This window comes from Schistocerca piceifrons, chromosome X (assembly GCF_021461385.2).
Source record: "Schistocerca piceifrons isolate TAMUIC-IGC-003096 chromosome X, iqSchPice1.1, whole genome shotgun sequence".
NCBI classification, from domain to species: Eukaryota; Metazoa; Arthropoda; class Insecta; order Orthoptera; family Acrididae; genus Schistocerca; species Schistocerca piceifrons.
The window spans coordinates 397,238,381-397,250,910 of record NC_060149.1 but is presented as its reverse complement, the minus strand read 5'-3'; the positions used below and the strand labels follow the sequence as shown (position 1 = coordinate 397,250,910).

General features: G+C 43.4%; 1 protein-coding gene across 1 annotated transcript in view; it reads left to right on the top strand.

The window, feature by feature from the left end:
* LOC124723147 (hemicentin-1-like) overlaps positions 1–12,530 on the top strand; it is a 754,903-nt gene that overhangs the window by 49,532 nt on the left and 692,841 nt on the right. The window lies entirely within an intron of this gene.

Sequence of the window (12,530 nt, the reverse complement as noted above, 5' to 3'; positions counted from 1 at the left end):
TTTCCGACGTGATTATGGCCGCACGAAAGGAATTAACAGGCTTTGACCGCGAAATGGAAGTTGGAGGTAGACGTATGGGACATTCCATTTCGGAAATCGTTAGCCAATTCAATATCCCGAGATCTACAGTGCCAAGATTGTGCCGAGAAAACCATATTTCAGGCATTACCGCTTACCACGGACAACGCAGTGCCCGAGAGCCTTCACTTAATGACAGAGAGCAGCGGAGTTTGCGTAGAATTATCAGTACTGATAGGCAAGCAACATTGTGTGAAATAACAGCAGAAATCAATGTGCGACGTACGAAGAACGTATCCGTTTGGGCCATACGGCGAATTTGGCGTTAATGGGCTACGGCAGTAGACCATCGATGCGAGTGCCTTTGCTAGCAGCACGACATCGCCAGCAGCGCATTTCCTGGGCTCTTGACCATATCGGTTAGACCTTGGACAACTGGAAAACAGTGGTCTGGCCAGATGAGCCCCGATTTCAGTTGGTAAGACTCGATGGTAGGGTTCGAGTGTGGCGCAGACCCCACGAAACCATGAACCCAAGTTGTCAACAAGGCACTCTGCAAGATGGTGGTGGCTCTATAATGGTACGGGCTGTGTTTACATGGAATGGACTGGGTCCTCTGGTGGAAATGGTTATGTTCGCCTACTTGGAGATCATTTGCAGCCATCCAAGGACTTTATGTTCGCAAACCACGATGGAACCTTTATGGATGACTATGCGCCATGTCACTGGGCCACAATTGTCCGCGATTGGTTTGAAGAACCTTCTGGACAGTTCGAGCGAATCATCTGGCCACCAAGATCGTCCGACATGAATCCTATCGAACATTTATGGGACATAATCGAGAGGTCAGTTGGTGCAAAACATCCGGCATCGGCAACGCTTTCGCTATTATGGACGGCTATAGTGGCAGCATAGGTCAGCATTTGTGCAGGGGCTTCCAACGACTTGCTGAGTCCATGCTACGTCGAGTTACTGCACTACACCTGATAAAAGGTGGTCCTACACGATATTAGGAGGTATCCCATGACTTTTGTCACCTCAGTACAAGGTGAGGGTTTGTGGTTCGCGGGTGAATTCTATATCCGTTCTGCCATGCCTACCTCTCCAATACCGGAATTCGGAAAGAACCCCCGGAAGAAATGCGACAGTGGGCACACGCGCCTCGTTTGTTTTCACAGACGTGGTCGTGATTAAACTATCTCCTTGCACAAGACCCGTTACATAAGACCTCGGAGCCCCCTTATCGAGGCTCCAGGACGCTGACCCTCCCGATAAAAGGGGAAAACAGTCGTACCCATCGAGCGGTGCAAACCAACATACCTCTAGGCGCCACTTGTGCGAGATAAGCGGTAAATTCTTCTATGAATGTTTAGTCCTCTGGGCTACTTCCTCAGACGTTCTCGTTGTTCCAGTTCTAGTGGCTTTCTTTCTCCGTTGTCGTATCTGGTGCCCATCTGAAACGCACGGAGAAAGTTACGTTACCACACTACCTGATCAAAAGTATCTGGACACCTATTAATGGATATGAATATGAGGTGTGTCCACGCTTCGCCTTTATGACGACTTGAACTCTGCTGGGGAAACTTTCAGTGAGGTCTATGAATGTCTCTGGAGGAATGGCAGCCCATTCTTCCCCGAGAGCCAGAACCAAAGAAGGTAGTGATGTTGGACGCTGGGATCTGGAGCGAAGTTCTAACTCATACCAAAGATATTCCATTACGTTCAGGTGGGGAATCTGGGCACGCCACTCCATTTCAGGGAGTTCTTAAGAAAATCCCATTGTCTCATAGAAGCTGCTTTATGATAGGGTATATTGTCATGCTGATACAATCACCGTCTCCGAACTGCTCCTCTACTGTACACCATGACTGCTATACTCCTCGATACTCAATACTTCGCTGCTGAAACTACACATGATAACCGGTAACGTTCTCCAGGCATTCGCCAAACAGAAACCCTCCATCGGACTGGCACAGAGTATAGCGTGATTCATCACTTCAGATCACTCGTTTCCAGTTCTTCACTGTCGTGTGGCGTCGCTCTTAACTCCAACTCAAGTGTAGCTTAGCACCGACTACAAAATTTTTTGCCTTAAGATGAGTTTCTCGACCATAGGATCCCATTATTTTTAACTTCTTGCGCACAATAATTGAGCTAACTGGACTACTGGTTGCACTTTGGTACTCACGATGAATTCTTTACGCTAGTTTCATACGATAAGCATCCTTCACAATGTTCGATAGTCCCTGTCCTTCAGTTCATGAGATCTGCCTGGTCTTGGTTTGTTGTGTCGGTAGTTGAGATGGCGAATAAATACAATCGGACGTCTACAACACATTAATAAGTTTATTTACACTACCCACTCGTAACAACTGAGTCATACATAACTATGAATGCTTTACGCTCTTCTGTTGTGCTGATGGCCGAGCGGTTCTAGGCGTTTCAGTCTGGAACCGCGCGACTGCTGCGGTGGCAGGTTCGAATCCCGCCTCGGACATGGATGTGTATGATGTCCTTAGGTTAGTTAGGTTTAAGTAGTTCTAAGTTCTAGGGCGACTGATGACCTCAGATGTTAAGTCCCATAGTGCTCAGAGCCATTTGAACCATTTTTGTGATGCTGAGATGTATGCAAAGAGAGTAAAGTTCTTGATTGTAACAAATAATCTTGAAAGATACTTACATAAGTCACCGAATAATTGTAATGTTTATTAGCGTCGAGGTACGTTCGTGAACTGTACTCATTGCAATCTTCTATGCTAAAATTGGTAAGACTATCGATGCACTGAATCTTGGGACGAAGCTCTGAGTGCGGCTGCTTAAAAAGATACGCCGGCCAATCAGAGTCGCATGCAGTGAGGTCGCCACAGTCCCGCGTCCTCTGGTAGCGTGTCTACGTGACGCCATATCTCCATCTACGTCTACGCCTACATCTACACGATTACTCTGCAATTCACAATTAAGTGCCCAGCCGAGGGGTTTTCGAACCACCTTCAAGCTATTTCTTTACCGTTTCACTCTCGGACAGCGCGCTGCGAAAACGAACATTTAAATCTTACCGTTATTTTATTGAGATTATCATTTCTCCCTATGTCGGTGGCCGCCAACAAAATATTTTCACACGTTGAGGAGAAATTAGGTGATTGAAATTTCATGAGTAGATCCTGGCACAACGGGAAACGCCTGTGTTTCAATGATCGTCACCTCAATACTCGTATCATATCCGTGGCACTCTCTCACCTATTTCGAGATAATACAGAAAAAGCTGCTGTTCTTTGAACTTTATTGATGTCCTCCGTCAGTCCTATCTGATGAGATCCCAAACCGCACAGAAATACTCCAGAAGAGGATGGATAAGCGTAGTGTAAGGAGTCTCTTTAGTAGACATGTTGTATTTTCTAAGTGTTGTGCTAATAAACCGCAGTCTTTGGATTGCTTTTTCCACTACATTATCTATGTGTTCATTCAAATTTTAAGTTATTTGCAATAGGTAATCCGTAAGTGTTTAGTTGAATTTACAGCCTTTAGATTTGTGTGATTTATCGTGTATCCGAAATTTTGTGGATTCCTTTTAGTACTCACGTGTCTGTCTTCACATTTTTCATTATTTAGAGTTAGTTGCCACTTTTCGCACGATACAGATGTCTTGCCTAAATCATTTTTCAATTGGTTTTGATCGTCTGTTGACTTCACAAGACGGTGTCCTCTACAAAGAATCTAAAAGGGCTGCTCCGATTGTCACATAAATCGTTTATGTAGATCAGGAACAGCTGAGGGCCTATAACACTTTCTTGGAGAACACCAGATATTATTTGCTGCAGGACTTTCCGTCAGTTACTACGAACTGTGGCCTTTCTGACAGGAAATCACGAATCCAGTCACACAACTGACACGATACTCTATAGGCACGCAGTTTGATTAGAAGTCGCTTGTGAGAAACGGTGTCAAAAGTCTGGAAATGTGAAAATATAGAATCAGTTTGACATCCACCATTGATAGCACTCAGTACTTCGTGTGAATAAAGAGCTGGTTGTGTTTCAAAAGAACGATATTTTCTGATTGCGTGTAGGCTATTTGTTAATAACTCGTTTTCTTCGAGGTAATTCATAATGTTCGAACACAGTATATGTTCCAAAATTCTAATGCAAATCGACATTAGCGATATGGGATCACGTCTGTTTCCTTTCTTGGGTACTGTTGTCTTGTGTTACTTTCCGGTCTTTAGGTACGGATCTGTCGACGAGTAGTATGGAGTTATTGTATCAGCATGCTGTGGAAGGAATTGAATTGGTATATAATCCGGGCCGGAAGCCTTGCCTTCATTAAGTAATTCAAACTGATTCACTACACTAGGGATATCTGCTTCGGAGACCGGAGAGCGGCGCGCTGGCGGGAGATTTAAAAAGTAACGTATCTCGCGTGGCTGTGGCTTGTCGGGGCGATCCACGAAGTTGCCGTGGATGCTGCAGACATAGCTGTAGTTGTTCCTTCGCGATTCCACTTCACAACCACTTCTCCGTGTTGATCGTTTTAAGTAATCGCGGAGAGAGCGCTGAAAAACTTGTTTTCATCTATTTTATTTGCTTACCAGCACGCATTCGAAGGGAGATGACACGATTTTAGTGCGATTCTGGCTCGCATTCGAAAAGAAATGGAATAATTTTAGTGCGATCTTTACAGTGTGCTGTAGCATATTAGCACATGATAACCAGTCGCCACTGCTGTAAAGACACTATAATCACCAGTTTCTTCTGCTGTTGTGAACAGCGAGGCATTCCCTGATCAATAAGGAACTTTTATTTCTTCTAAGTACCATGTGGTGCTGTCACATACATCTTTCAGCCCACTCTCTAATCTTTTGTCATTTATTTTCTTCAGTTCTCTGCAGAAATTCTTTCGTGGCAAATTGAATTTCTCCCGGTTTCGGCGGGAACTGACGTTTATAGAGCAATACCATCCTTACACGGTACAATACAATGAACGAGTGTCGATATTTTTAAAACTCTGTTGTCTTCTTCAGTGTATTGCGCAAACCATCAATAGCAACCTTGGTCGATTAGTTTTATTGCGCAACATTACTGTGCAATAAATATGAGCATGTGAGGGTCCCTTAGGCCGGTATTACACTATCAGATTTCTTTGACGTGACACAGAAGGGGTATGAGACTGTCATCAAATACTTCGTCATACTTCCAACAGTAACATGTAGTAACAGAGGGATCGCACGATATCAACTGGGAAACTGCTATTTTTAATGCTGGTAGTTGCATAATCGTACTGTGTCTATCCTCAGTTCCGTAATACAACGACAAAAAGTTAAGTCTCATAGCGGCTTTTCACAGCCCAGCTCTTCTTCCAGCACAATCTTAGAAGTGTCTAGAATCACTCCACTGATCTCTTCACCCGAAAAGTCCCAGTCCCCAATTGACTCCCATAGTATTCAGCTAGTGTCTGCTTGACAATTGCCTAAAGGCCGTCCCAACCAAAAATACAACGTTCTCAAGTTCTACAGACATGATCTGACTCAACATGACCACTTCCTGGACTAACCTAGTACATTACAACAATATTTAAGTAAAGAGATGCTATAAAATTTTGTCACACTCAAAATATTCACAATAATTGTAAATAAAGGTTTGTCTATAAACAAATAAGCCAGTATCCTTTTGAAAGTGCCCTCACGTTAAGTGACAATGACGCGTCTTTTGGTTCTCTTTTCAGTTGTGGTGTCCGTCTGACCACTTTTAAAAAAAACAGTTTGTTTAATAGCACTTGCAATCAAAATTTAAATAAAGCCACTGGCAAAATAGTTAACTGTTCATTAAATACATGTATGACAATATGTGAGGTGTTCATGCTGTGTTTATTTGCTCGCTAAATGTGGGTAATACGACGTTCTGACAAATATCTGCTTAATAAAAAAGATGTAAAAGACGTAATAAATCAAGAAATAAAATAGATAGAGACGTAGCTTTCAGAGATGATAGCTATAATGCAATGCTGTCATCTGAGATATCGTATGCTGGAACTGCATGAAGCGTTTATAAGTAAATTCAGAGGTTCGTTGTGAAATTGATTATTCGCTGTGAAATATTAACTTCTGTAGTTTTAAAAATATTGTAACATTGTTGCGCCATTGGATGTGCGTATTTTTCTGAGATCGCAAATGTATTCAGATTTGCTTTAATACTTGACTGGATTATTATAGAGTCAAAAAGCTGTAACTTAGCCGTCTTGGAGATTCTCTGACACTCGCCATTTTTAGAGCATCTCCTGAACGAAGGCCATGTGTGCAACAGCCATCCAAATTCCCAGCTTTGGGATTTACCCATTTCCGGCGACGCTGCTTGTCTTTAGCCTGGAGCGACCGCGTGACAACCTCGTCACGGTGACTCGCACCCGGCCAAGCAATCAAACTCAGCTGTCCCCAGTGGCAGCCGAATAACTCGCCCACATATTCGTAACGTTACAGCACGACATATGAATCGTGATCTAGCTTAAGTTCAGAACAGACTGAATATGAATGTATCCGCGTGCTTGACAAGTACTTTTTGATGCTTTACGCCGATTGTAATTCGCTTTGCGAATTCCTTTACCGATTTCAAACTCATTTTAATACGTTCAAAACTAGGCATGATCTTTACATTCTTGGTCATTAAAAAAAAAAAAAAACCTCCGTCTACAGGTTACAAGTGGCCCATCGAGACCATCCGACCGCCGCGTCATCCGCTGTGGAGTACCCGGATAGGAGGGGCGTGGGGTCAGCACACCTCACTCCCGCCCGTTATGATGGTATTCTTGACCGGAGCCGCTACTATTCGGTCGAGTAGCTCCTCAGTTGGCATCTTTAGGCCGAGTGCACCCCGAAAAATGGCAACAGCACACAGCGGCCTGGATGGTGACCCATCCAAGTGGGCCGTGCGGTTAAAGGCGCTGCAGTCTGGAACCGCAGGACCGCTACGGTCGCAGGTTCGAATCCTGCCTCGGGCATGGATGTTTGTGATGTCCTTAGGTTAGTTAGGTTTAACTAGTTCTAAGTTCTAGGGGACTAATGACCTCAGCAGTTGAGTCCCATAGTGCTCAGAGCCATTTGAACCATTTTGAACCATCCAAGTGGCGGCCACGCCCGATAGCGCTTAACTGCGGTGTTCTCACGGGAACCGGTGTATCCACTGCGGCAAGACCTTTGCCATTCATGACCACTAGCTGCTGTTTATTCTTGTGAAAGCCATTTTGGCCTTGTCCTTGCTTCTACGCCTTGCGTGTACGTATCAAGTTTCTCTTACCCGACTGCAGTATTTACTCCTCCTCTAGCATGTCTGCATATGACACTTTCTTCTTTGCGTGCACATCTTAACCTAGAGCTTGCAAATGTTCCACTACATTTAGTACAAAACTCAATTCCTATTCGCTTTCAGCTACCACTGCTGCATCATTAATGAAACGTACGTGCTTATCTTCTCTCCTTGACAAACAACAACAGTTCTTTAATCCCTTTTCAATGAAAATGAACATCAGTGATGACAATAAACTTGCATTACATCTTTCCTGGATACGACGTTTTACACAAATACGTCAGGGCGAACTATTTCCATTCGTTTTGAAGAAAGAGTGGGTTTCCATCTCCCTGCCTAAAAAAAAAAAAATATTTTATTTCAGCGCAGATTATAAAACGCCTTCCCATATTTACAGCACAACGATAAGCTCTGAAATACCATACCAGTTGCATTTTAAACGAACTTCTCCACTACATATACACAACACACGATCGTTTCGCAGTGGGTTTGTACATGCGAGCCGCTTACACTAAACAGAAGACGATCGCTTTCTTCCATCATATCTATGGCGAGGCGCTAGATTTGATAAAAAAAAAGAAAAACTGACTAAAGGCAGCACTTGACAAAAGTTCCCTATTACAGTGCGACAAATATGTTTGTCAAACTAACTTCATAAAAGAAATTTGAAAGTGTAATACCGGCCTTACACTTGTCCAGAGCCGCAGACAATACCGAATCACTACTCTCACCTGACTGGTCAGGGTGATCCCCACCCTGTCCCAAGCATATTGCTAAGCTCCGCCTCAGACTTCAACAGATAACGAAGCTGTGGCGACTAGTGACCGCGATGTAGTGGAACTAGCAACAGTATTGCGGTAATTTATCGGCAACACAGAGAAAGATTACCTGCGGAGGATTAACAGTGTGCAACTTGCCTTCGACCCAACCGAATATTAATACGTTGTTGTTGTGATCTCCAGTCCAGAGACGGGTTTGATGCAGCTCTCCATGCTACTCTATACTGTGCAACCTTCTTCATCTCCCAGTACCTACTGCAACCTACATCCTTCTGAATCTGCCTAGTGTATTCATCTCTTGGTCTCCCTCTACGATTTTTATCCTCCACGCTGCCCTCCAATACTAAATTGGTGATCCCTTGATGCCTCAGAACATGTACTACCAAACGAACCCTTCTTCTAGTCAAGTTGTGCCACAAATTTCTCTTCTACGCAGTTCTATTCAATACCTCCTCATTAGTTATGTGATCTACCCATCTAATCTTCATCATTGTTCTGTAGCACCACATTTCGAAAGCTTCTATTCTCTTCTTCTCTAAACTATTTATCGTCCACGTTTCTCTTCCATAAATGGCTACGCTCCATACAAATACGTTCAGAAACAACTTCCTGACTCTTAAATCTATACTCGATGTTAACAAATTTCTCTTCTTCAGAAACGATTTCCTTGCCATTGCCAGTCTACATTTTATATCGTCTCTACTTCGATCATCATCAGTTATTTTGCTACCCAAATAGCAAAACTCATTTACTACTTTAAGTGTCTAATTTCCTAGTCTAATTCCCTCAGAATTACCCGATTTAATTCGACTGCATTCCATTATCCTCGTTTTGCTTTTATTGATGGTCATCTTGTAACCTCCTTTCAAGACACTTTCCATTCCGTTCAACTGCTCTGCCAGGTACTTTGCTGTCTCTGACAGAATTATAATGTTATCGGCAAACCCAAACTTTTTCTTTCTTCTCCATGGATTTTAATACCTACTCCGAATTTTTCTTTTGTTTCCTTTACTGCTTACTCAGTATACAGATTGAATAACATCGGGCATAGGCTCCAACCGTCTCACTCCCTTCCCAACCACTGCTTCCCTTCTATGCCCCTTGACTCTTATAACTGCCGTCTGGTTTCTGTACAAATTGTAAATAGCCTTTCGCTCCCTGTATGTTACCCCTACCACCTTCAGAATTTGAAAGAGGGTATTCCAGTCAACAATGTCAAAAGCTTTCTCTAAGTCTACAAATGCGAGAAACATAGGTTTGCCTTTCCTAAATCTATCTTCTAAGGTAAGTCGTAGGGTCAGTATTGCCTCACGTGTTCCAACATTTCTACGGAATCCAAACTGATCTTCCCCGAGGTCAGCATCTGCCAGTTTTTCCATTCGGGTGTAAAGAAAACATGTTAGTATTTTGCAGCCGTGACTTATTAAACTGATAGTTCGGTAATTTTCACATCTGTCAACACCTGCTTTCTTTGGGATTGGAATAATTATATTCTTCTTGAAGTTGAGGGTATTTCGCCTGTCTCACACATCTTGCTCACCAGATGGTAGAGTTTTGTCAGGGCTGGCTCTCCCAAAGCTATCAGTAGTTCTAATGGAATATTGTCAACTCCCGTGGCCTTGCTTCGACTTAGGTCTTTCAGTGCTCTGTCAAACTCTTCACGCAGTATCATGTCTCCCATTTCATCTTTATCTACAACCTCTTTGATTTCCATAATATTCTCCTCAAGTACATCGCCCTATAGACCCTCTATATACTCCTTTCACCTTTCTGCTATCCCTTCTTTGCTTAAATCTGGGTTTCCATCTGAGCTCTTGATATTCATACAAGTGGTTCTCTTTTCTCCAAAGGTCTCTTTAATTTTCCTGTAGCCAGTATCTATCTTACCCCTAGTGGGATAAGCCTCTACAACCTTACATTTGTCCTCTAGTCATCTCTGCTTAGCCAAGCCATTTTGCACTTCCTATCGATCCATTTTTTGAGACGTTTGTATTCATTTTAGCGTCTTTCATAAAGTGCATTTCTGTATTTTCTCCTCTCATCGATTAAATTCAATATATCTTCTGTTACCCAAGGATTTCTACTAGCCTTCGTGTTTTTACCAACTTGATCCTCTGCTGCCTGCAGTATTTCATCTCTCAAAGCTACCCATTCTTCCTCTACTGTATTTCTTTCCCCCCATTCTTGTCAATCGTTCCCTAATGCTCTCCCTGAAGCTCTCTACAACCTCTGGTTCTTTCAATTTATCTAGGTCCCATCTCCTCAAATTTCCACCTTTTTGCAGTTTCTTCACTTTTAATCTACATTTCATAACCAATAGATTGTGGTCAGAGTCCACATCTGCCCCTGGAAATGTCATACAGTTTAAAACCTGGTTCCTAAATCTCTGTCTTACCATTATATAATATATCTGAAACCTTCCAGTATCTCCAGGCCTCTTGCACGTATACAACCTTCTTTCGTGATTCTTGAGCCAAGTGTTAGCTATGATTAAGTTGTGCTCTGTGCAAAATTCTACCAGGCGGCTTCTTCTTTCATCCCTTACCCCCATTCCATATTCACCTAATACTTTTCCTTCTCTTCCTTTTCACACTGTCAAATTCCAGTCGCCGGCTGGAGTGGCCGAGCGGTTCAGGGCGCTACAATCTGGAGCTGCGCGACCGCTACAGTCGCAGGTTCGAATCCTGCTTCGGGCATGGATGTGTGTGATGTCCTTAGGTTAGTTAGGTTTAAGTAGTTCTAAGTTCTAGCGGACTGATGACCTCAGATGTTAAGTCCCATAGTGCTCAGAGCCATTTGAATTGCAGTCCACCATGACTACTAAATTTTCGTCCCCCCTTCACTATCTGAATAATTTCTTTTATCTCATCATACATTTCTTCAATCTCTTCGTCGTCTGCAGAGCTCGTTGGCATATAAACTTGAACTAATGTGGTAGGTGTGGGCTTCTTATCTATCTTGGCCACAAAAATACGTTCACTATGCTGTTTGTAGTAACTTACCCGCATTCATATTTTTTATTGATTATTAAACCTAGCCCTGCATTACCCTTATTTGATTTTGTATTTATAACCCTGTATTCACCTGACCAGAAGTGTTGTTCCTCCTGCCACCGAACTTCACTAATTCCCACTATATCTAACTTTAACCTGTCCATTTCCCTTTTTAAATTTTCTAACCTACCTGGCCGATTAAGGGATCTGACATTCCACGCTCCGATCCGTAGAACGCCAGTTTTGTTTCTCCTGATAACGAAGTCCTCCTTAGTGGTCCCCGTCCGGAGATCCAAACGAGGGACTATTTCACGTCCGGAATATTTTACTCAAGAGGACGCCATCATCATTTAACCATACACTAAAGTTGCATGCCCTCGGCAAACATTACGGCTGTAGTTTCCCCTTTCTTTCAGCCGTTCGGAGTACCAGCACAGCAAAGCCGTTTTGGTTAGTGCTACAAGGCCAGATGAGTCAATCATCCAGACTGTTGCCCCTGCAACTACTGAAAAGGCTACTGCCCCTCGTCAGGAACCACACGTTTGTCTGGCCTCTCAACAGATATCCCTCCGTTGTGGTTGCACCTACGGTACGGCTATCTGTATCGCTTAGGCACGCAAGCCTCCCGACCAACGGCAAGGTCCACGGTTCATGGGGGAGGAACATTAATATAGAACATTAATATAGGAAGATTAATATATAGGAACATTAATAAAGACCATTAATATAGAGGTGCGTTTGCCGAGGTGCAGCTTCGACTGGAGCTACCTCGCTGCTGACAGGAGGGACCGCTGTATATCGTATTGTACGTTACTGAGCAACGAGTATTCCACGAGACTCCAAGTATCGTTTCATTAGTGTCTGAAACGTTCCGTTACTCACATGTTTTTTTTTCCCCGCAGACATTTCGTGTCCGAATTGGACCAACTCGGTAGTTGCGGTATTCCTACAATTCGTAACTTTTACCGGGCTCAAAAGTAACCCAAACGTTTCGTTATTCGCCTGTCTTCTTCTGTGCACGTTCCTGTCGACTCGTTAGTTTCCTTATTCCTCAAATTTATGATCCTGAGAGGAAAAAGTCATAAATGACACGCAGTACCGAATATATTTTGTCACTCGCCACGTTTTCTTTCCTGCATACAATTCGTGTCCGACTGCGGCGGAGGCGACAGTATTCTTAATCCTCAACTTCGATCTTTTAACACTCTACTGTTTCCGCCGTGCAGCCCGCAGTGTTAAGCTTTTTTTCTTCACACTACACAGCAAGTGCCAGCAACACGATTACTGCCGTCCGACGACTGTGCTGCCCTGTCTCTTCTGCAGAGGCCATCCGTCGTATTGCAGAACTTGCGTGTATACGTGTAGTCTTTTTCATATAATGAGCTCAACTCTTGCAGCTTCAGCTGTTACCATAAATGCCAGTATAGCCATACTGACTGATCATCAGT